The sequence below is a fragment of the Notamacropus eugenii genome, chromosome 4 (genome assembly GCF_028372415.1).
Source record: "Notamacropus eugenii isolate mMacEug1 chromosome 4, mMacEug1.pri_v2, whole genome shotgun sequence".
NCBI lineage: Eukaryota > Metazoa > Chordata > Mammalia > Diprotodontia > Macropodidae > Notamacropus > Notamacropus eugenii.
Genome location: NC_092875.1, coordinates 328,462,572 through 328,488,486, shown reverse-complemented (window position 1 = coordinate 328,488,486; position 25,915 = coordinate 328,462,572). Strand labels below are relative to the sequence as shown.

Here is a 25,915-nt window from a genome sequence, read left to right as displayed (position 1 = left end):
TCCTTACCTCTAAAATGAGAATTCTGGACTACATGGTGTCTTAGGTCTCTTCTTGATTTAACATTCTCTCCTTTTATTAGATAAAAGATATTCCTAGATATTCCTTCCCCTGCTTTTGCAAGACTTGTGACTCACTTTTCTTCTAGCTTGCCCATCCTATTTTGTATTTGATGGAATCAGGCTTGAGTAAATGATGTCTAAGTTCAGTATGACTAAACTACTTGGAGGTCCTCCTCCAACACTATTCTCAGGTCAGCTAGATTCCTGATTGCTTTACTCACCTACAATATTCCTTTTGCTACCCTTTCAGCCTTGCTATGTAATAAGCAGTCACTTGAAGTGTACTCAACAGAGGAGTGTCATAAGGAAAGGGAGATTTGCCAAAGTTTTATCAGGCAGCGGGAATGTAGAATAGAGTGGGAATGAATGGAGAATAAGGACCCTTGAGTCAGCAAGGCCAGGTAGGACGTTGTTGCAATTGCCTAGGCATAGAGGTCATAAGGACCCAAACAAAGGCATGGACCCAAGCTTCAGGAGTTGAACTTATCAAGGGAGTTTCTCCACAGGTTGAAGTTACAAGATCAATGCCATTAACAAAGCCCTCAGTCTGGGCTATCCATTGCTATTTGTTGTAGTTGTTCAGTCATTATCAGTCATGTCCATCTCTTCATGACCCCATTTGGGTTTTCTTGGCAAATACTGCAGTGTTTTACCATTTCCTTCTCCAGCTCATTTTAAAATGAGGAAACTGAGGCAAAGAGGTTAAGTGATTTGCCCAGGGCTGCATAGCTAGAAAATATCTGCAGCCAGATTTGAATTCAGGAAAATGAATCTTCCTGACTCCAATCTCACCTCTTATAGATGAGAAAACTGAGATAAAAGAGGTTAAGTGACTTGATCCAGGGTCACACAGTTGGTTACTAAATAGCATCTGAGGTCACATTTGAACTCAGACCTTCCTGACTCCATCCTATTTACCACAGTGATAGCTGAGTTGGAGGGAATAAAGAGTTTTCTGAAAGTGAAAATGTAGAAGAACAGGAATAGAAGCTGATTGATCTTTGCTCAGCTTTCAGATGTCTTGGAAGGAGCCTGCCCCTTTTCAGACCCTGGCAAGCTTTTGGACTTAATCCTTACAGGATGCTGGAAGGGAAAGTTGTCCTAGTAGTAGATAATTACTGCCTGACCAGAGGCCCAGCATGGAGGAACAGTCAGAAAGCATTTCCAATTCATGGCTGCACAAATACATCCAATCTAGAAAGAGCCTGTAATTTCCCTATTCCTGTAATTACTGTCCATTTGCTGCTGGAGATCAGGAACTGGTGATTTTTCTTTAATGAAGGTATTCTTTCAATTCAGTCATTTTTCAATCCTGTCTGATTCTTCGTGGCCCCATTTGGGATTTTCTTGGCAGAGATACTGGCTTGGTTTACCATTTCTTTCTCCAACTCATTTTACGGAGGAGGAAACAGAGGCAAACAGGGTTATGTGACTTGCCCAGGGTCCTACAGCTAGAAAGTTTCTGAAGCCAGATTAGGTGAGTCTTCCTGACTCCAGTCTGGGCACTTTGTCCTCTGTGCCACTTAGAAGATCACAAAAGAATTTATTAGTACTAAAGCAAGAACCCAATCTACTTGTTGGGAGCTTGGAGAAGAGGAAGAAGCAGAGGTGGTGATGGAGAATAGAATACCATCTTTACATAGGAACTCATCCAAAAAGAACTAACTTTGCTTTTAAGTGGTCACCAACATAGAAATCACTTCGCCACTGATGCAAGTTTGATCTTCTGAGCCAAAGAACTATTTTGTTAGAGCTGGACGTTAGAAATATTCAGGCTCAAATTTATAAAAAAAAAATATGAACCATTCCCCAACTGATAAATCATCAAAGGATATGAACAGGCAGTTTTCAGAAGAAAAAATCAAAGTTATCTCATGAAAAATCACTATTAATTAGAGAAATGCAAATTAAAACAACTCTGAGGTACCACCTTATACCTGTGAGACTGACTAATAAGACAGAAAAGGAAAATGACTAATGCTCTAGGGGATATAAAAAAATAGATACACTAATGCACTGTGGATGGAGTTGTGAACTGGTCTAACCATTCTGGAAAATGATTTGGAACTCTGCCTAAAGGACTATAAAACTGTGCATACCCTTTTACTCAGTAATACCACTAATAGGTCTGTATCCCAAAGACATCAAAGAAAAGGAGAAATGACCTATATGTACAAAAGTATTTATAGCAACCCTTTTTGTGGTAGCAAAGAATTAGAAATTGAGGGGATGCCCATGAATTAGGACATGGCTGAACAAGTGTGGTAAAGATGGCATTCAATTGTTCTATAAGAAACGATGAGGAGGATAGTTTCAGAAAAACCTGGAAAGATTTATATGGAAGTGAAGTGAGTAGAACCAGGAGAACATTGTACACAGTAACAGCAGTAATGTAACAGTGATCCACAGCGAAAGACTTAGCTACTCTGATCAAGGTAGTGATCTAAGACAATTCCAAAGGACTCATAAAGAAAAATACTACTATCCAATTCCAGAGATAGAACTGATGAATTCTGAATATAGATCAAAGCATACTTTTTAACTTTCTTTATTTTTCGTGTTTTCTCCCTTTTCTGCAACCACCTCTAATATGGAAATGTGTTTCACATAAGTTCTCATCTATAATTGATATATTGCTTGCCTTCATAATGGGTGGGGGAAGAGAATTTTGAACTCAGAATTTTTTAAAAGTGAATGTTTAAATATTTGTAATTTTAATTGTAAAGTCTTGAACAAAACAAATTAAAACATAACAACATTAAAAAATACTCTGGCTCATCACTTTGTTTATAGCTAAGTGGCACAGTGGATAATGGGCTGGGCCTGGAGTCAGTAAACCTGAGTGTTTGGCTTCAGACACATTCTAGCTGTGTAACTCTGGCCAAGTCACTTTAACCTCCACTTGGTTCAGTTTCCTCATCTGTAAAATGGGTATAATTTTACTCAGGGTTGTTGTGAGGATCAAATGAGGTAGCAATTGTAAAGCAGTTAGCACAATGCCTGCTACATAGTAAGCGCTATATAAATGTTAGCTCTTATTATTATCACTGCTGTTGTTAGGTAAGGTATTATTATCCCTTTTTTTAAAGATACACCAACTAAGCCTTGTAGAGTTAATAGATTTGCCCAAGTGGACACAGATGGTTAATAATGTAACAGACTATAATTCAGGTCTTCTGATACCTATTGTAGGGTTCCTTCCCCTATACCAAAATAACCTGTACTCCTCCCCCAAGCCCCTTGAAGCCTTCTCAAATTGATGCAAAGAGAGTTGAAAATGAGGTCCCAACCCAGCTTTGCACTGTTCACCTTCCCTATAGTCTGGGTTATTCCCTCTGTTAATCACATCAGTTAAACACTGAATCTTCTCCACCTGGTGAGGAGTCACTTGCCAATCATACTCAGATAATTTAAGAACTTCACTAACGCTCCTTAATATATTGATTTAATTTGTGTCTGTGGTGGTCTAAGATACATAATTAGTGAAATACTTTAATAATCAATGATTCTATTAGTCCAAAACTTCACCAATAAAGAGCATAGCTCCTTCATGTCTTAGTAGATGATCTTCTTGAGTTTCTATGGCCAAAAATGCCACCCCCTGGTGACTGATCTTCTCTGGATGTAGCTAAGAAGGACTTTGAATGGCAAAACCCATAAGGTCCATGTTTGCAGTTTTTCCAATCGAGCTAATGCTCTGCTGGAATAGCTTTTGTAAAACTAGGGTCATTTCCATCACACAATAAGGCATCAAAAGAAGACTTTAGAGGAGGAAACAAATGGCAAATTTAAATATTAGCTCTCTGGCCAAAATATATATTATTGCTACACATTGTTTTTGTTCAGTCATTTCAGTCATATCTGACTCTTCCCGACCCCATTTGGAGTTTTCTTGGCAGAGATGGTTTGCCATTTCCTTCTCCAGCTCGTTTTTCAGATGGGGAACTGAGACAAACAGGGTTAAGAGACTTGCCCAGGATCACACAGCTAGTGTCTGAGGTCACTTTGAGGCCATTTGAACCCAGGAATATGAATTGGCACTCTACACTCTGTCACCTACCTGCCCATACACATTGTCTACTTCTATTAATACTCTTGGCTAGAATCTTGCCCTTAATATGTTTGTTCACAACAATGCCTATGGTATGCTGAGTAACATAGATCCATTCAGTCTTTCCATGGTTACATTTGGGAGGTATTCCCTGCTAAACAGTGCCCATACCCTTGATATCTACAAAATCACCCTTTTCGGATATTTGCTTATTCATAGCCAAAGGGACAATAGCACATTTTCAAAAGGACCTAGAAAACATCTATCATGTCCCTCTCGTCTTTCTTTTTGTGTTCATCATCTTGGCTACTCACTGGAAGATGATGAAGCTGGCCTAAAGAAAGAGGAGCTCTAAGTTTTAATATGATTTATCCAGGACTTATATATTAATTTGTTTTTTTAATGAGCTCATTCTCCTCCTAATTCTGGGGCCTCTAACACACCTCTACTTTCTCCTTCCCCATTTATCCTGTATCCAATTTTTTAATAAATGTAGGTCTATCTGGAAACTATATAAAAGATTATTCGTCAAATGTTTCCTCAATTATTATTGAATCTGATTTTTGTTCCTTCTGTGAAATATGCCACCTCAGAGAACTGATCCAGATAAATGAAGTGCCCAGCTCAATTAGCCAAGAAATCAACAGTGAGTTAGTGAATACTTACCACCAACCAGCTGTGTGACCTTGTCGAAGGCATCTGAGAGGCTGCAGGGAATCAAGGGAACATCCCTGGATTTGGAGTTGGTAAGGATTGAATTCTGGTTCTGTTAATTCCTACCTATGTGACCTTAAGGCACTAAAGTAGTTTGGACCCCAATTTCCCCATTAGTAAAGCAAAGGGAACAGGATTCTGCTCCCGAATTTGCTGCTAACTCAGTGTGTGACTTCCTTGAGGTCTCTTTCATTTAGAAGTCTATGATCCTCGGATAGTCTCTCTTGCAGCTCTAACATTCTGTGGTTCTTTGTCAGCATGTTATGCAGGCAACAGCATTGCAATGCTAGAATAAAGTGCTGTCTTGTGAGGTAGAGACACTTAAAGAAGAGAATGATGCTGAATGGGACACTGGTTGTGCAGTGGAGATGCTAAGAGCAACAGAAGTTCAGAAGTGGGAATCAGTGTGGGTTGGACTAGTTAGCTCTTGCCCAATCTGTGGATGGTCTATGGCAGTTTCTTAGGTCACGTATGCAGTGTGGGCCTGCCATATGACACATTCTGAGTAATTCTTGTATTCAGATTGCCACCCACAGGAAGAAAAGGGCAGCAGTTGAGTTGGAGTATGTCAATTTGCTTCTCTCATCTCCTCAGGGTTCCCATCTCACCATTGTGGGTAAAAGAACATCCTTGGGTGGAGATGTGTTAACCAGCCAAAAAGTGGTTTGGGGTTGATTTCTAACATGGAGTCTCCTGAGAAGCACCAGCATTTTTATAATATTCGAGGTGGTAGGAGCCTTTTTCTTTATTTCTGGCCAAGATATAAAGCTTTTGCAACATGCTGCCTTTGTCACCCTATTTCATTTTTTTTTTAGTTTTCAACATTCACTTTTATTAGATTTTGAGTTCCAAATAATTTTCTCTTTCTCCTCTTTTCCCTCCCCAAGACAGCGTGCAATCTGATATAGGCTACACATGTACATTCCTTTTTTCATTGTATCTTTTATTATTATTATTATTAATTTATTTGTTTTTAGTTTGCTACTAGCACTTCAATAAGACTTAGATTTTTCTCCCCCTCCCTCCCTGAGACAGCATGCAATTTCATGTAGGTTCTACACATACATTCTTATTAAACACGTTTTCACATTATTAGTCATGTTGAATAGAAGAATTAAAATGAATAGGAGAAACCATGAGAAAAACCCAAACAAAACTAAACAACACAAGAGAAAATATTCTGCTTCATTCTACATTCCAGTTCCATAGTTCTTTCTCTGGATGTGGATGGCATTTTGCCTCAAGATTCCTTTGGGAATATTTTAGGTCCTTGCATTGCTGTGAAGGGCTAAGTGTACCAGAAAAATTACTCATGCATTGTAGTTGTTAATGTGTACAATGTTGTCCTCGTTCTGCTCCTTTCATTCAGCATCAGTTCGTATAAGTCCTTCCAGGTCTCTCTGAAGTCTTGCTGTCATCATTTCTCATGGCACAATGGTATTCCATTACATTCATATACCACAGTTTGTTTAGCCATTCCTCAATTGATGGGCATCCCCTTGATTTCCAGTTCTTGGCCACCACAAAGAGAGCTGTTATAAATATTTTTGTATATGTGAGACCCTTTCCCACTTTTATGATCTCTTTGGGATACAGCCTTAGAAGCAATATTGCTGGGTCAAAGGATATGCACATTTTTGGAGCCCTTTGGGCGAAGTTCCAAATTGTTCTCCAGAATGGCTGGATTAGCTCACAGCTCCATCAAAATTGATTTAGTGTTCCAACTCTCCCACATCTTCTCCAACATTTATCATCTTCCTGTTTTCTCATGCTAGCCAATCTGATAGGTGTGATGTGGCACCTCAGAGTTGTTTAGATTTGCATCTCTCTATTAAATAGTGATGTACAGTATTTTTCATATGACTACAGATAGCTTTAATTTCTTCCTCTGAAAACTGCCTGTTCATATCCTTTGACCATTTATAAATTAGGAAATGACTTATATTCTTGTAAATTTGACTCACTTCTCTATATATTTTAGAAATGAGGCCTTTGTCACACACACTAGTTGCAAAAATTCTTTCCCAGTTTTTTTACTTTCCTCCTAATCCTGGTTGCATTGAGTTTATGCTAAAACTTCAATTTAATATAATCAAAATTATCTATTTTGCACCTCATAATATTCTCTCTCTCTTGTATGGTCATAAATTTCCCCATTCTCCATATATCTGACAAATATACTACTCCTTACTTCCCTAATTTGTTTATAGTATCAGCCTTTATACCTAGATCATATATCCATTTGGACTTTATTCTTGTGTACGGTGTCAGGCATCAATCCATGCCCAGTTTCTACCATACTGTTATCCAGTTTTCTCAGCAATTTTTGTCAAACACTGAGTTCTTATTCCAGAAGCTGGGGTCCTTGGATTTAATCAAATAGTAGATTGCCATATTCATTGACTACTGTGTCTTGAGCACCTAACATGTTCCACTGGTCTATCCTTCTATTTCTTAGCCAGAACCAAGTGGTTTTGATGATTGCTGCTTTATAATACAATTTGAGATCTGGTAGTGCTAGGCCACCTTTCCTCACATTTCTTTTCATTAGTTCCCTTGATATTCTGGACTTTTTGTTCTTCCAATTGAATTTGGATATTATTTTTGCTGTATTCTTTTTGTTAATATCTTATTTAAAATTTTTGCATCTATATTCATTAGAGAAATTGGTCTATAATTTTCTTTTTCTGTTTTGGTTCTTCCTGCATTAGGTATCAGAACTATATTTGTATCATAAAAGGAATTTGATAGAACTCCTTCTACACCAATTTTCCCAAATAGTCCATATAGTATTGGAATTCACTATTCTTTAAATGTTTGATAGAATTCACTTGTAAATCCATCTGACCCTGGAGATTTTATCCTAGGGAGTTCATTGATGGCTTGTTCAATTTATTTTTCTGAGATGGGGTTATTTAAGTATTCAACTTTCTCTTCTGTTAATCTGGGCAATTTAAGTATTTTTAAAATATTCATCCATCTCACTTAGATTGTAAAATTTATGAGCATACAATTGTGCAAAGTAATTTCTAATTGTTGTTTTAATTTCTCCTCATTGGAAGTGACTTCACCCTTTCATTTTTGATATTGGTAATTTGGTTTTCTTCTTTTTTTAAATCAAATTGACCAAATGTTTATCAATTTTGTTGGTTTTTTCATAAAACCAACTCTTAGTTTTATTTATTAGTTCAATATTTTCTTATTTCAATTTTGTTAATCTCCACTTTGGTTTTCAACATTTCTAATTTGGTATTTATTTGGGGATTTTCAGTTTGTTCTTTTTCTAGTTTTTTCAGCTGCATGCCCAATTCATTGATCTCCTCTTTCTCTGTTTTATTCATGTAGACTTTCAATGATATAAAACATCCCCTAAGAACTGCTTTTGCGTCATCCCATAAGATTTGGTAGGTTGTCTCATTATTGTCACTCTCTTGGATGAAGTTATTGATTGTTTCTATGATTTGTTGTTTAACCCACTCCTTCTTTAAGATTAGACTATTTAGTTTCCAATTACTTTTTGGTCTATCTTCCCATAGTGTTTTATAACATATAATTTTATTGCATTATGATCTGAGAAGGATGCATTGACTATATCTGCCTTTCTGCACTGGGTTGTGAGGTTTTTATGCCCTAGGTTATGATTGATTTTTGTATATGTGCCATGTGCCACTGAGAAAAAAGGTATATTCCTTTCTATCCCCATTCAGTTTTCTCCAGAGATGTATCATATCTACCTTATTCAGAGTTCTATTCACCTCCTTAACTTCTTTCTTGTTTATTTTGAGGTTAGATTAATCAAGTTCAGAGAGGGGGAGTTTGAGGTCCCATAGTAGTACAATTTTGCTGTCTGTTTCTTCCTGTAACTCCCTTAACTTCTCCTCTAAGAATTTGGATGCTATCCTTTTCAGATCATAATGCATTAAAAATTACATGTAATAAAAGGCCATGGAAAGAGAAATCAAAAATCAATTGGAAACTAAATAATCTAATTCTAAAGAAGGGTTGGGTTAAAGAAGAAATCATAGAAACAATCAACAATTTCATTCGAGAGAATGACAATAGTGAGACAACATACCAAAACTTATGGGATACTGCAAAAGCAGTTATTAGGGGAAGTTTTATATCTTTGAATGCTTACATAAATAAAATAGAGAAAGAGGAGATCAATGACTTAGGCTTGCAGTTGAAAAAGCTAGAAAAAGAACAAATTGAAAATCCCCAAGTAAATACCAAATTAGAAATACTGAAAACCAAAGGAAAGATTAATAAAATTGAAATTAAGAAAACTATTGAATTAATAAATAAAACCAATAGTTGGTTTTATGAAAAAACTAATAAAATTGATAAACCTTTGGTCAATCTGATTTTAAAAAAGAAAGAAGAAAATCAAATTACTAATATTAAAAATGAAAGGGGTGAACTCACCTCCAATGAGGAGGAAATTAAAACAATAATTAGAAACTACTTTGCCCAACTTTATGCCCACAAATTCGATAATCTAAACAAGATAGATGAATATTTTAAAAATACGTAAATTGCCCAGATTAACAGAAGAGGAAGTTGAATACTTAAACAACCCCATCTCAGAAAAAGAAATTGAACAAGCCATCAATGAACTCCCTAGGATAAAAATCTCCAGGGCCAGATGGATTCACAAGTGAATTCTATCGAACATTTAAAGAACAGTTAATTCCAATACTATATAGACTATTTTTGAAAATTGGGGAAGAAGGAGTCCTCCAAAATTCTTTCTATGATACAAATATGGTTTTGATACCCAAACCAGGAAGAGACAAAACAGAGAAAGAAAATTATAGACCAATTTCCCTAATGAATATAGATGCAAAAATTTTAAATAAGATTTTAGCAAAACGAATACAGCATCTTATCACGAGATTAATACATTATGATCAGGTAGGATTCATACCAGGATTACAGGGCTGGTTCAATATTAGGAAAACTATTAGCATTATCGATCACATCAACAACAAAGCTAACAAAAACCACATGATTATCTCAATAGATGCAGAAAAAGCTTTTGACAAAATACAACACCCATTCCTACTAAAAACACTGGAGAACGTAGGAATAAAGGGAACTTTCCATAAAATAATAAGCAGTATCTATCTAAAACCTTCAGCAAGCATTATATGCAATGGGGATAAGCTAGATGCATTCCCAATATGATCAGGGGTGAAACAAGGTTGTCCATTATCACCACTATTATTCAATATGGTAGTAGAAATGTTAGCTGTAGCAATTAGACAAGATAAAGATATTGAAGGAATAAGAATAGCCAAAGAGGAAACTAAGTTATCACTCTTTGCAGATGATATGATGATTTACCTAGAGAATCCCAGAGATTCAAGTAAAAAATTACTTGAATTAATAAACAACTTTGGCAAAGTTGCAGGTTACAAAATATACCCACACATGTTCCTATATATTAGCAACAAAGTCCAACAGCAAGAGATAGAAAGAGAAATCCCATTTAAAGCTAGGGTAGACAGTATAAAATACTTAGGAGTCTACCTGCCAAAACAAACCCAGGGATTATATGAACACAATTACAAGACACTTTTTGCACAAATAAAGTCAGATTTAAGTAAGTGGAAAAACATTAGTTGCTCATGGGTAGGCCGTGCTAATATAATAAAAATGACAATTCTATCTAAATTAATATACTTATTTAGTGCCATACCAATTAAACTATCAGACAATTATTTTCTAGAGCTGGATAAAATAATATCAAAATTCATTTGGAAAAACAAAAGGTCCAGAATATCAAAGGGACTAATGAAAAGAAATGCTTGGGAAGGTGGCCTAGCGCTACCAGACCTCAAACTGTACTATAAAGCAGCAATTATCAAAACCACTTGGTATTGGCTAAGAAACAGAGAGGTAGACAAGTGGAATAGACTTGGCACTCAAGACACAGTAGGCAAGGAATATAGCAACCTTCTGTTTGATAAACCCAAGGACCCCAGCTTCTGGGATAAGAACTCATTGTTTGACAAAAATTGCTGGGAAAACTGGATAACAGTGTGGCGGAAATTAGGCATAGACCCATACCTGACACCGTACACAAGAATAAAGTCCAAATGGGTACATGATTTAGGTATAAAGATTGATACCATGAATAAACTGGAGAAGCAAGGAATAGTGTACTTATCAGATCTATGGAGAAGGGAAGAATTCTTTACTAAAGGAGAGATAGAAAGCATTATGAAATGCAAAATGGATAACTTTGATTACATTAAACTGAGAAGTTTTTGCACAACCAAACCCAATGCAACCAAAATCCGGAGGGATGTAGTAAATTGGGAAAGAATTTTTACAGCTAAGCTCGGGGATAAAGGCCTCATTTCTAGAATATATAGAGAACTGACTCATATGTATAATCATACAAGTCATTCCCCAATTGATAAATGGTCAAAGGATATGAACAGGCAATTTTCAGAGGAAGAAATTAAAGCTATCTATAATCATATGAAAAAAAGCTCTAAATCACTATTGATTAGAGAGATGCAAATCAAAACAACTCTGAGATACCACATCACACCTATAAGATTGGCAAACATGACAGAACAAGAAAATGATAAATGCTGGAGAGGATGTGGGAGAGTTGGAACACTAATTCATTGTTGGTGGAGCTGCGAGCGCATCCAACCATTCTGGAGAGCAATTTGGAACTATGCCCAAAGGGCTACAAAAATGTGCATACCCTTTGACCCAGCAATATCGCTACTAGGACTATATCCCCAAGAGATCATAAAAATGGGAAAGGGTCCCACATGTACAAAAATATTTATAGCAGCACTCTATGTAGTTGCCAAAAACTGGAAGTCAAGGGGATGTCCATCAATTGGGGAATGGCTGAATAAATTATGGTATATGAATGTAATGGAGTACTATTGTGCCATAAGAAATGATGAACAAGAAGACTTCAGAGAGGCCTGGAAGGACTTATATGACCTGATGCTGAGTGAAAGGAGCAGAACCAGGAGAACTTTGTGCACAGCAACGACCACAGTGTGTGAGAGTTTTTTCTGGTAGACTTGGAATTTTGTAATAATGCAAAAACTTCTTATAAAAAAAAAAATCCCAAAGGTGGTTCTCAAGGCAAAATGCCTTCCACACTCAGAGAAAGAAATATGGAAGTCATTCACAAAATGTAGCAGATCATGTTTGTGTATGTGTATGTGTTTGTGTATCATGTTTTGATTTGTTATATGATTTCTTTCATTTATTTTAGTCTGACTACATACCATGACTATAGTGAAAATATACTCAATAGGAAAGTATATGTAGAACCTATACAGAATTGTATGCAGTCGTGGGGAGGGAGGGGGGTAGTGGGGGGTAGGTGTGGGGGGGATAAAATCTCAATTGTATGGCAGTGATTGTTAAACATTAAAAAAGAAAAAAAAAGAAAAAAAAGAATTTGGATGCTATACCACTTGGCGTGTATATTTTTAGCAATGAGATTGCTTCATTGTCTATGGTGCTTTTTAGCAGGATATAGTTTCCTTCCTTATCTCTTTTGATTAGATCTATTTCTGCCTTTGCTTTGTCTGAGGTTAGGATTGCTACCATTGCTTTTCTTACATCAGCTGAAGCACAAAATATTCTGCTCCAACCTTTTACCTTTACCCTGTGTGTATCCCCCTGTTTCACGTGTCTTTCTTATAAACAAAATATTGTTGGATTATGGTTTTTAATCCATTCTGCTATTTACCTCTGTTTTATGGGAGGGTTCTATGCACATTCACAGTTATAATTACTCTCTGTGTCTTTCCCTCCGTCCTCTTTCCCCCATTTATGCTTTTAGTTCTCCATTCTCCCTTGCCCTCCACAACAGAGTTTTAATTTTTGACCACTACCTCCCACAGTCCTCCCTCCCTTCTTTCAGCTCCTCTCCCTTTTCTTTCCCCTTTCCCCTCCTGCTGTCTATAGGGCAAGTTAGATTTCAATACTTGACTGAGTTTTTTGTTCCCTCCTAGAACCAAATCAGGTGAGAGTAATCTCAAACAGTGCTCATTTCCCTCCCCTCTTTCCCTCTACTCTAATGTGTTTTTGTGCCATTTCCTTTGATGTCATTTAGCTTTTTCTGCCTCTCCATTTCATATCTCCTGTTAAATTCCTTCCACCCTTAACATCACATTTTTTATCATCACATCATTTAATTTATACCCACTCCCTCTGTCTATGTATATCCCTTTTAAATATCATAATAGATATACAATTCTCAAGATTAACAAGTATCATCTTCCCTTATAGGGATGTAAACAGTTTGCCCATATTAAACAACAAGTTTGTTTTTTTTCCCTGTTTACCTTGTTGTGTTTCTCTTGAGACTTGTATTTGAAGAGCTAATTTTCTATTGAGCTTTTTCAACAGGAAGGTCTGGAAATCCTTTATTTCTTTGAATGTCCATCTCCTTACCTGATATACTATGCTCAATTTTGCTGGGTGATTGATCCTTGGTTGTAGTCCAAGCTCCTTTGCCTTACAAAATATCATTTTCCAATTCCTCTGATCTTTTAATGTAGAAGCTGCAGGGTCCTATGTGATCCTGTAGTTCCTTGATATTTGAATTGTTTCTTTCTGGCTGCTTACAGTATTTTCTCCTTAACTTGATAGTTCTGGAATTTGGCAACAATATTCCTTGGTGTTTTCAGTTTGGGATCTCTTTCAGGAGGAGATTGGTGGATTCTTTTGATGACTATTTTGCCCTCTGAATCTAGGACCTCAGGGCAGTTTTCCCCAGAACAGCACCAGGGAGTGAGTCTTTTGTACACCACATAGGCCGTGCCCCACTGTGGGGTGGGGAATTTGGTGCTGGGCTCTTCCCTATTCATATCACCCTATTTCATAAAGACTATGAGAGCTCTCAGGACAGTTTGACAGATTGGAGGCAGTAGCTAGGAAGAGTCCAGCCCTCCTGTTGTAAATCAAGGTTATAGAGGTAGTAGGATTAGGTGGGGTTATGGAAAGAACACTGAATGGGCAGTCAGGGGAACAGGATTCTTCTCCTGAATTTGCTGCTAACTCACTGTGTGACCTTGGGCAAGTTATCTTACATTTCTAGTTTCTCATTGCACTGAAAGTAATTAAACTACCAGATAGCTAAGATTCTTCCCAGATCTACTCTTGTCCCAGTTTCCTCAGAGATTAGATCAGAAAACAGATCAGTAAATATATATTGTATCTGCTACTCTGCTTGGTTTCTATTCAAGGGAATAATCTCACCATTTTATCAGAGGTAGAGGGTAATGGGGGAAAGAATGGAAGAGGGAATGAGGACAAAAGATGTCAACAGGTTTCAGTTGCCAGAGGTGATGGTTACTACTGAGTGTCAGGCTCCAGAGGGGTCAGTATACTGTGGTATCTGTCTTGAACAGTGTAACCAGCTTCTTTTTCCCTGTCCTTCCTCCATTTTCAGTTTAACTCTTATTATTATTGTAGTTGTTGTTGTTATATTTGCAAGACTCTAGGCAAATATAATGCTTTCTTGCCAGTCTTTTTTAGGTATTGGTAAGAATGGTCTCTGCCCAAAAGCCTGTAATTCTTATTGAAATCTCATTATCAAATGTCACCTTTTTTTCGGTTGTTGCCTTTTTAAAAACTACAATCATTTCCCCTTAACATACACCCTAAAATAAACCCTTCTTTGTGTTCCTTCCCCTTTGGCTTCTATCCCTAACTTGCACCCACATTCATAGGTTGGGATCTCAGATGGCAACTTCTCCTCAAATTTCAAGACATCTTTTTGGTGTCTCCTAAAATTATAGCACTCATGATTTCCCTCCCAGTGGGTTTCCCATTAACAATAAGCCAACCAATATAATTAGCTCTTAGCAAGAAAAAATCAATTAAGGCAGCATATTAAGTATATCAAAATATTGCCCCAATGAACCTGGGGTATACTCTTTCACAATTAATGCACATTGTCTCTAAGAAAAGTGAATCCAGATTTAGAATACAGTGTTAATGAAGTACATATGTGGGGAACATAGACGTCCAGGGCAAGTTATAACTCCAGAATTGGAGGTCTCTGGCATCCTTTCTCTACAAGTGGAGTCTTCTCTGAAGCAAATCTCTCTATTACTCAGGTATCTTTTTTGAGTTGATTTCTAACCCTCTTCTCTGCTGCTAAGGGTTACTCTCCTTAAAACTGCTTCTGGGTTCCTGTGATTGCCTTTCTCTTTTCATATCTGTCTGGTAAGAATGTCTTCCTCAACTGTGCCTTAAACTGTCTAGAACTGACTCTCTGGCCTCTGGATGGGATGTTTCCTGGGAAAGTATCTCTACTACTAGGTGGAGTGGCCAATAGGATGAAGGAGGAGAGAAAAGCACCTCCTTCCTTCCAAGAGGTAAAGTACAGTATTTTTTCCTGGCTGCTGATTCCCACCTCAACCCTTGAGCTTCATATCATGACCAACCATTCAGTGACATTGCTCCCTTCTGAATGAGAGAGAGACAGAGATACGGAGAGGGAGGGAGGGAAGGAGAGGTTCATATTTTGTAAAGGTTTATCAAGTAGCTGATAGATGCTTAATAAATGCTTATTGACTAACTGACATTAATACTTCATTCTCTATGATTACATCCTGTGACCATATCAGCTGAGTTTGGAGAGAGGAAAAGGACTAAAGTACCTATAACAAAGAGGAAAAAAAATAGTCCAAGTCAAACAACATAGTGATTGTATCTGAGTGTGCATACCACACTCCATTTCAATAGTCTCCACCTCTCTATTGAGGAGACAGACTAGGGGAAGCTATTCACTTCCCAAGCCTTTCTTTCCCTTTTAAATCACTAGTCATTGATAGGTAGCAATAATATAAATGACACCAATGCTCCTGATATCTTCAGTTTTTTGCCCAAGACTTAATCATCTTTAACAGATCTTCTTGCTGACAGTATTATCTTTGCCCTATTGAATCACCAAAAGTGATTGGTAGTTATCTGGATTGCTACATCTTTAAGGTTCTCTGTTATGTCTTGAATATCTGCCCCAAGAAGACTGAATATAATCCTTCAGGGGGAAAAGTTGACATCCAATAAAATAGAGGACTTTCAAGCATTCTTGATGAAAATACCAGAACTGAATAGAAAATTTGACTTTCAAATACAAATATCAAAAGAAGCATGAAAAGGTAAAGAGAGAAGAGACATCATAAAAGAGACTTATTAAAGTTGAACTATTTACATTTCTATATGGAAAGATGATATTTGTGACTCATGAAATCTTTCTCTGTATTAGGGTAGCTGGAGAAAAATAGATAGATAGATAGATAGATAGATAGATAGATAGATAGATAGATAGATAGATAGATAGATAGATAGAAGGCATAGGGTGAGTTGAATATGATATCTAAAAATAAAATTAAGGGGTGAGAGAGGAATATATTGGGAGAAGGAAAAAGGGAGAGATAGAATGGAATAAATTATCTCCATAAAAGAGGCAAGAAAAAGTTTTCACAATGGAGAGAAAGGGGTGGGCTGAGAAGGAATGAGTAAACCTTACTCTAATTGGATTTGGTGTAAGGAAGGAATAACTTACACACACAATTAGGTATCTTACCCTACAGAAAAATGAGGGGGTGGTGAAAGGGGGGTGATAATGAAAGGGAGGGCAGATTGGGCAAGGGGTAGTCAGAAGCAAACACTTTAGAACAGGGATAGGGTCAAAGGAAAAAATAGAATAATTGGGGGGTGGGATAGAATGGAGGGAAATATAGTTAGTCTTTCACAACATGACTATTATGGAGGTGTTTTGCATAACTACACATGTATGATCTATACTGAATAGCTTGCCTTCTCAATGGGGATAAATGGGATGGGAAAAAGAGAGGGAATTTGAAATTCAAAGTTTTAAAAACAAATGTAAAAAAATTGTTTTTACATGCAGCAAGGAAATAACATGCACAGACAATGGGGTATAGAAAACTATCTTGCCCTTCAAGAAAGTAAAGGGTAAGGGTGATAAGAGGTGGGAATGACAAAAAGGAGGGCAGACTGGGGGGAGGGGTAATCAGAATGCATGCCATCTCAGAGTGTGGGGAGGGAAAAGATGTGGAGAAAATTTGGAACTCAATATCTTGTGGAAATGAATGTTGAAAACTAAAAATAAATAAATAAATTTAAATCTTAAAAAAAAAGGAGTACCAGCATGGCAAAGAATAGGAAATTGAGGGGATGACCATCAGTTGGGAAATGGCTGAGCAAATTGTGGTGTATGAATGTAATGGAATACTATTGTTCCATGAGAAATGATAAGCAGGCAGATTTCAGAAAATCATGGAAAGACTTGCATGAACTGATGCTAAGTGAAGTGTAGTTCTCCTGAAGAACCAGTAGAACATTGTACACAGTAACAGTAACATTGTTTTGATAGATTTAGCTCTTCTCATCACTACAAATGATCTAAGACAATTTCAAACTCATGATGGAAATTGCTATCCACATCCAGAGAAGGAGTTATGGAGTCTGAATGCCAATTGAAGTATACCATTTTCTCTATTTTTGCTGTTTTTTATTTTTATTTCTCATGGTTTTTCTGTTTTGTTCTGATTCTTCTATCACAACATGACTAATATGGAAATGTTTCCTATGATTGTACATGTATAGCCTATATCAGATTGTAGGGGAGAGGAGGGAGGGAGAGGAAATTTATAACTCAAAATCTTATAGAAGTGAATGCCAAAAACTAAAAATTAATTAATTAATTAATTTACAAAGCAGGGGTGGGAGAGTATCAGTAATTTAGGAAGATCTTAGATTTCTCCAGCTGTCTCCTAATTAGTTAAGATTCTTAGTATTATTTTTTCTCTCTCTTCATCTGAGTTCAACTTAGTATGTGCACAGGAAGATATTTTTAGGACCAAGTATCTAGAATAATGTTGACCTTGGAAAAGAGTGGTTTTGTAGCATAATTAGTCTTTGTGGTCAGGGCAAGCCTTGTTCCTAGATGGAGCAGGTGGTTATATTGTTTGACTTAAGGAGTGTCAGGCAAGACTTTGCTGCCATCCTGCCCTCCAAAGCATATTTCTCTGACTGATGCCTAAAATTACAACCATTAGAGATCATCTTCTTTGAATTATGCATTAGACTTTTTTCTTGCCTTCCTTTAAAAATAAAATCCATTGGGACTAAGACCCCAATACTTGAATAGGTTTGTTGTGAAAAATTATTTTTCTTCCTGACAGGAGACCTAGGCAAGCATGAAAACACTGGGACCATGGGAGGGAGGGGAATTGAAGAGGGGTTGAGGTCCATAGAGAGGAGGCCAATTGTGCCATGTATAAACTCCGCAATTTTCTCAAGTTCTGGCCCTGCCTGAAGCACTAGAAAATGTCATGATCTCAATAAAGGAATAAAAAAAATTAGAAGCCAAACAATTTCATTGTTTTTCTTTTCACTATTCTATCAGAAATGCAAGCCCCACCCCACTCCCATTTTATTAGCCTCATTCATGTGAAAGCCAAAGATTTTCATTTTGTTCCAAAAATCTTGAGATTTTTCTCTCTAACCTCTTAGAGTATGGTTATTAACTTATTAACCCTCAGTATATAGTGTTGTCCGGGAATCTTTGAAGTCACCAAATGCCCTCTATCAGTCTCACATTCTTGAGTCTGATCCATCCGTCCTTGTAGTAATCTGAATTCAGAACCTTACTTTAGAGAACCTGTAAATTCCTAAGCTTCACTGCTCTGGCATGAAAATAGCCAGAAGAAGCTATCTTATCTGCCTGAGGATGTATGTACAAAGACAGACAGTACAGACTTAATTAGGGAAGAATGCTATTAAAAAAGGATAACTTTCCTTTTATTACAATAGCAACTTGTTTCTATAGCACTTCATTATTTTCACAGGACTTTTTTCAGAAGAAAACTGAGGCTGTGAGAGATTAATGAACTTGACCAGGCAGAAGCTCTCTGAGATGATATTTGAACCTAGGACACTTCTGGTGCCAAGTCTAGTGCTCTTCCTGTTTACAAAGCATCTTCCCAATTTGTGTTTCTCACAAGTAAAATTTCTTGATAACCAAAGCTCATCCATTGAATACTGTAACTGTTTGGAAAGATAAATAATGTTGGGGACATTCTATCTAAAATGAATTGTATCTTCCCTTCTTATACCAAGTACACCAAACTTGATGTAATCTTTCTCTTTATAAGAATAAATTTTTATTGATAGCTTTTGTTTGTTATGTCACAAGAATTTCTCTCAGTATCCATCCTTCACCATCTCAGGAAACCCTCTCATACAAAAATTAGTATTTTTAAGGGGAAAAAAGAGGAAGAAGAGATGGGAGGAATCAGCAAAACTGATCAATATATCAAAAAGTCTAAAAATTCAATGAACCCTTGGTCCACCAGCTTCTACAAAGGCATAGAGAAGAGATGGCTTCTTGCATCTCTTCTTTGGGGTTCTGCTTGTTTAGCAACATTCACTTTTGATTGTTTTGTAGGTTTTTTTCCATTTACATCGTTATAGTTATTGTGTACATTGTTTTCTTGCCTATGCTTACTTCACTCTGAATGAGATCATTTAAATCTTCCCACATTTTCTGAATTCGTCATATTCATCATTTATTACAGCAGAAAAATACTCGATTACACATACATATCACAATTTGTTTAGCCATTCTGCTATCGGTGGAGATCTACTTTGTTTCCAATTCTTTCCTGTCACTAAATTTCCACTATAACTATTATGGTGCATGTGAGGATTTTCTTCTTATCAGTGGCTTCCTTGGGGTATACCTCTAGTACTGGAATCTTTGTTTACCATTCAGGAATCATTATTATTATTGAACATAAATTGTTTTTTTTCTGCCGCTATACAATCCTCTTGGCAACTACTGGAGTATGTAGGTCTATTTGCCACTAAATTAAATGACCCCAAACAATTACAGTTTTCTAGTTATTGGTACAGTTGCCTCTCAGTTGGTTGACACTTATGTCAACTTATGACATCTCTACCCCCATAACCTGTAGAATACCTCTCACCCCTCTTATTGTTTCTAATATTGGGTTCCCTGTAACCTAGGATGAAGTTGAGAGTTGGGAGAGACCAGACAACCAAATTTATTAAATCATAACCTTAATTTTACACAAAATGTCAAGATAATAGGCTCTATCCTGAAGGCCAAAGAGTAGCTCAAAATCTCTTTGACAGAGTAAAACTTTGAAACAACCCTTTCTAGTTAAAGGTTTTTGTTTGTTAGCTTATTTCTAGGTTTGAAGATACTGTGTCCTAGACAATTGTAACTGTCCAAAATCTGAGTGGGCACTTAGATGCAATACAGGGCACTTAGGTGGGTGGCAGAGTGGATAGAGTGTTGGGTCCAGAGTTCAAATTTGACTTTTGACACTAGCTGTGTAAGTCACCTAACCCTGTTTGCCTCAGCTTTCTTATCTGTAAAATGAGCTAGAGAAGGAATGGAAAACCACTCCAGTATCTTTGCCAAGAAAATCCCAAATGGGCTCATGAAGAGTCATAAACAAATGAAATGACTCCACAACAATACAATGCCATTTCTGTTATACTGCTTCTGTGGCCCATATCCTGAAATGCTTTGTTATGGTAGTTTGGAAAGGAACTTTTGTTTTAGTTTTTATTTTTTTTACAGTACTCTGTACAACTGTACAGTTGACATGGTTTGATCCACAAAATAACAGAATCCATAGTCTAGCAAGGCAATTCTCAAAGGTCTTTTGGTATAGCAAAAAGAGCTGTCAATTCCATGAGACCAAAGAAGAGATCAAAACAATTAGGTATTCATCATTCTGACATCATGTTATTCGTGCCTTGAATTTCAGTAGTATGTGTCTTTCTCTGAAATACTTTGCAGAGGTTCATGATTTTGTTTATACAAGAAATGTTGACATATTTACAAGATGTGGGGCATTACATCAAATATTCAAAAATTATAACCCTAACAGTATAGGCTTTAATCATGCCCTATAGTATGTCATGTATCCCTAATGCTGAAACCTTTTTGAGAACAGCAAACTTTGGATTTTTTCTCTTTTTTTCTATTACACCAATAATAATAACAGATAGCATTTATATAGCACTTCAAGGTTTACAAAGCACTTTACATATGTTCATTCATTTGATCCTCCTAACAAACCTGTGAGGTGGAAACAGAAGGATAGAAAGTTTAAGTGACTTATCAAGGGTCACAGAGCTGGGGAGTGTCTGAGGCAAGATTTGAACTCTGGTCTTCTCAGCTCCAAGTCCTACAGGAACTGAGAATATGGTAGGAATCCAATGAATATTTGTCAGTAAGTGGGTATGTATGTAAAATTGTCTAAAAAACCAGAATGAATGACTGTGGATAGGTTTTAAACCTCACATATTTAGGAGTATGTACTTGCCTGTAACTGTAGACCTAGATTTGGATACTGATGGGGAGCTGATCTCTGTCTGCAATGAAAAGGATTACGAACCAAGACTTAAGAGGTTTGGGTTCTTCCAGTCCTGGCTCTGTCACTATCAGTTGACAAACTAGCACTGTTTAAATGTCTACTATGTGCCAGGCACTATATTTGACAGTAAGGATATAAAGACAAAACAGTTCCCTGACCTCAAAAACCTTCAGTTCCAACAAGGAAAAAGCCAGATAGAATACATACCAAATGAATAATACAAAGGGTTTTTAGGAGAGAGGGCAATAGAAATTTAGGAGCATGGTAAGGTGGGGGGCAATGTAGGGACAACCAGGACCTTTTCCACCTTCACCCCTCAAGGTATCTAAGAGAGTTATTAAAGGAGATCAGAGATTCTAAAAGATAAATTGAAGAGAGCACTCTAGGCATAGGGAACAGTCAATTCAAAGGCAGGAACAGAGAAATAGAGGCTCATGCATGACGAATAGCAGGCAGGCCAGTGTGACTGGACCATAGAGGGAGTGGAAAAAAGCATTGCATAAGGCTGAAAAAGATGAAGGGGCCAACTTAACTATCCTTGTCCCTGCTTCTTTATTTATAAAATAAGGAAAATAATGTCTGCCCTGCTTCCATCACTGAATTGTAAATCAGGATAGTACAGCCACAGGAGGAGGGGGAAACAAATCTGTACCACCATCACCACCAGAACAGTTAGTCTGGGGGCCTGAAGGCCTGTGTTCTACACCTGGTTCTTGCACTAATGTGGCTTATAAAATTGGGAAAGTTGATTAGCTTCTCTGGGCCTCAGTTTTCTCATAAGTAAAATGAATGACTTGATGAGATGATCTCCAAGGTCCTTTATAGCTCAATGAATATATGAAGATCAAATGGGGATCATGGATGTGAAAATAATTTGGAGAGGATAAAGTGCTATTCAATTGGAAGGTGAATGGTGAGCACATAATAGGCTTGTAAATTGACCATAGCCCATTAAAGAGGCGGGGTTTGAAAAGCTGCACCCTTTTTTTGTGAGAAAGAAGGACTGGGGGGCATTTTGTTTTGTGTTTTAAATCTTCTATTTCTTGCTGCTTTTTGCTTGCATCTGTTAAATACTGAGATGTCTGGAGGGACATTTGCAAAGCCGCCCAATGTCAATTAAACTTGCCAAGCAGTCTATCTTCGCTAGAGTGCTTGTGACCTTTTCGGGCTGTCATTTCCTGGGCAAGGCACCAAGTGAGCCTCTGAGGAGGCTGGTGTGGAGGAGCAAGCCCTGAGCCACAGAGGCAGCTCAAGCTGCAGGTTTCTGGGCCCTATGCCAACCTCCAGATAATTGCCAGCAGCGGGAGAGAGGTAGCTGAGCTTGGCCAAGCCTGTCTTTGACAGATAGATTGACCACTTCCCACCTCTGCAGCATCACAGGCAGAGAGAAATGCAGAATGAGAGTGAGGGGGAGGGAGAGGAAGGAGAGAGAGAGACAGAGAGAGACAGAGACAGAGAGAGAGAGAGAGAGAAACAGAGAGACAGAGAGACAGACAGAGACAGAGACAGAGGCAGAGAGACAGAGAGAGAGAGAGGTGGTTTCAGCCAAAGAGCTATACCAGATTCTAATAAGGGATATTTAGAGGTTATGCTAAGTGGGAAAGACAGCTCTGCTTTCAACCTCATATATGTGCACCAGGGAAAAGAAAGGAAAAGCACTGAATTAAACTGATTTCACAGTTACCCCACCCCACCCCCATATCTGGATTTAGCATTCAGGTCTGTGGTGCCAAAAGGGTGTACCAAAAGCAGCCAAGCTCTAGGCAGATTGTGCCAAAGTCTGCAGAGCAGTGCAGGCAATCACCCAAGGGGAAATGGGGGAAGGGTTAAAAATGAACTGGGGGAAGAGAGCTTGTGGGGGGGCATTGGAATGCCCAGGAAAAGCTGGACTTGATGGGGAGATGAAAGCCTTTTTCTCTAACCCCAGGTTGCTTTGAGGACATTGAAAAGGCCTCCAAGACTATCTGTGCTCCAGGGCACAATCTTCCTTCCTTTCTCCCTTGGCCAGGCCTATAAAAAGCTAGGATGGCTTCCAACCTGCTGTCCTGGGGTCTGTCTGGCATGAGGGAATGGGGCGGCTGGATGCCATAGCTGGGCAGGCAATGCTTGAGTGTTGGGGGAGGGGTGCAAAGGAAAGAAGATTTCTTAATGCCTCTGCCAACATCCATGGGGTAGTAGCTGGAAGCTTTAGTGCATGAGGGGCAGCCAGACACAGGAGGCTTAAAAGCCTTCTCATAGACGAGACTGAGTTTGATGGGCAGAGAAAAGACATGACTACTGGGCCTGGCATGAGATAAAAAGACATTAAAATGCGTCTTTCAGGGCCCTCCACAATCTTACCATTCAAACTTACTTACCTCATTTTGCCCCCTAACCCTATCTACTCTAGTCAGGCAGGTCCTTTCACCCTTCCACAAATTCACCATGCCCATTATAGTTTCCATGCCTTTCTTCATTTATTCTTCCTCTCTCTTCTCTCTGCCTAATCAGATCCTACCCAACTTGAATTTTGTTTTCTCCAAAAAGGCCTCCTTGGCCACCCCATGCCTAATTGAATTCCCCTTGTTCCAAATTCCTTGAGGAGTGATTCCTCCAGCTCCTTTTCCCCTCTTTCTGGTGGCCATCTGTAGGTTTGCACAGTCTCACTGGGCAAAGAAGACATGCACATACAAAACAATTAAACTGTATAACAAGGTCTCTGAGAAGCACCTGGCCTTCCCTACCTTTCACTGGCACTACATCATGCCACCTAGAGTCTCCAAGCTGAGCCAATACCAAGAAGTCAGTCATGGGGAGGAGAGGCTTGATCCTTTTTGTGTATCACCTGACTCATCAGCCTTTCCAGCTCAGCAGCCCCTTAGGGGAATCTATCTTGGCTGTTGGTTCAAGACCTTCAGTGATGAACCATACATGGCAGGAAGCCAGCTCCAGAGCCCCCAAGGTGTCTTACAGAAACAGAAAAAGGCATATCAGCCATTTTAACAACTGAAATACAAAACAATACATGAAGAGAGGATGATATCTAGTGAGGGTTATAGGACAAAAGTGGTCTGAGGAGACCTGAAGGAGGGGACATGGGCCTTGAAGGACTTCAAAAGGAAGAAATCAATGCCATAGAGTATTTGAAGAAAAACTCTAAATGTATGGTGTTCTTTAGCTTAAGGAAGAAGGCCTTTATAGTGCTGGAGGGAGAGGGGGAACAGGGTTGTCAAGTGATGGAATCAGGTTAGAAGAGACTCATGGAAACACTTCTTTTCCTAGAAGAGAAGGTCCTCAGAGTCCCTAGAAATGGATCCTCTTTGTATGCCTAATAGATTAACACCCCTTTACTTCATGATCTTTTAGCATCTTGAAGACAAGAACTGTTTTTCCTCTAGACTTGTTCATATCTTTTCCAGAGAGACAAAATGCCTTGCACATATTCCATTATTTAATTTAAGTATACTGAGTTCAGTGCCTGACAGAGACTCCTAATCTTTATAAAAATGTGTTAATTCTCTCAGGCCATGAAGGGGTCCCTATAGAATGCTTTAACCTCTAACACTGCTTGGGGCCTATACGAACAATAAAGAAATGACATAATATTCATTCTGTTTCTTTCTTTCTTCCTTCCTTTCTTTCCTTCTTTCTTTCTTTTGTCTTCTTCTTCCTCTTCCTCCTTCTCCTCCTCCTTCTCCTCTTCCTCTTCCCTTTATCCTCTCCTCTCTCTTTTATTCTCCTCTTCTGTTTTCTCTCTGTCTCAAAATGAAAGTAGAGGGCAACTATTCCATTGTAAGGCAGCTAAACATTCTAGTGGGTAGAGTGGGTGACCTAGAGTCAGAAATACTCATCTTTCTAAATTAAAAACTGGCCTCAGACACTTCCTAGCTGTGTGACCCTGGGAACATCACTTGACCCTGTTTGCCTCAGTTTCTTCATGTGTAAAATGACCTGGAGAAGGAAATGCCAGATCACTCCATTATCTTTGCCAAGAAAACCCCCAATGAGGTCACAGAAAATCAGACAGGACTGAACAACAACAACAAATTCCTTTGAATATTTATGTAACATGGCTAGTTAATTCATAGTTTGAAATACAATATAACAAACACTTATTGAATGATTATTATGTGCTGACCACTTTGGTGACTGGGGGGAAGTAAAATATGGAAAGGACACAGTCTCTGTTTTCAAATAGGGGAATAAAGCACCAATGTACCATTAATACAAAATATATAAGTGCATTAGAAAATGGAAATATGGAATGGTATGTGAGGTTTGAGGATGACAGTTATTACTACCTAGAAGGATTAGGAAAGGCTTCCTGGAAGAAGTGTTACTTGACTTGGGTTTGAAGAATGCGTGGGAGGTCACTAGATGAAGAAGGAAAGAATGAGGAGGGTACTACAAGCTTAAAGAGGAGCAAATGTCCTGATCTTTAAAACAGATCAGAGAGTAGTCAGCAAACTGCAGAACAGAGAAATTGACTTCAATTCCTAGTTCCTGTAGAACATGATATTAAAGAGGTGGTTAGTAGAAATGGATGCAGCAATTGCAAAATAAATGTAATTTTATATACATGTATATGTGTGTATGTATGTGTGTGTGTGTGTGTGTGTATATATATATATATATATATATATATATATATATATATATATATATA

General features: G+C 37.9%; 1 protein-coding gene across 11 annotated transcripts in view; it reads left to right on the top strand.

The window, feature by feature from the left end:
* SLC14A2 (solute carrier family 14 member 2) overlaps positions 1 to 25,915 on the top strand; it is a 691,185-nt gene that overhangs the window by 382,114 nt on the left and 283,156 nt on the right. For 2 of the 11 annotated variants that reach the window (XM_072605236.1, XM_072605235.1), the window contains one exon: positions 4,705 to 4,857. The exons of the other annotated variants lie outside the window; for them this stretch is intronic. The gene's annotated coding sequence lies outside the window, so the exon portion shown is untranslated. The remainder of the gene's footprint in view (positions 1 to 4,704; positions 4,858 to 25,915) is intronic. 11 annotated transcript variants of the gene reach the window in all.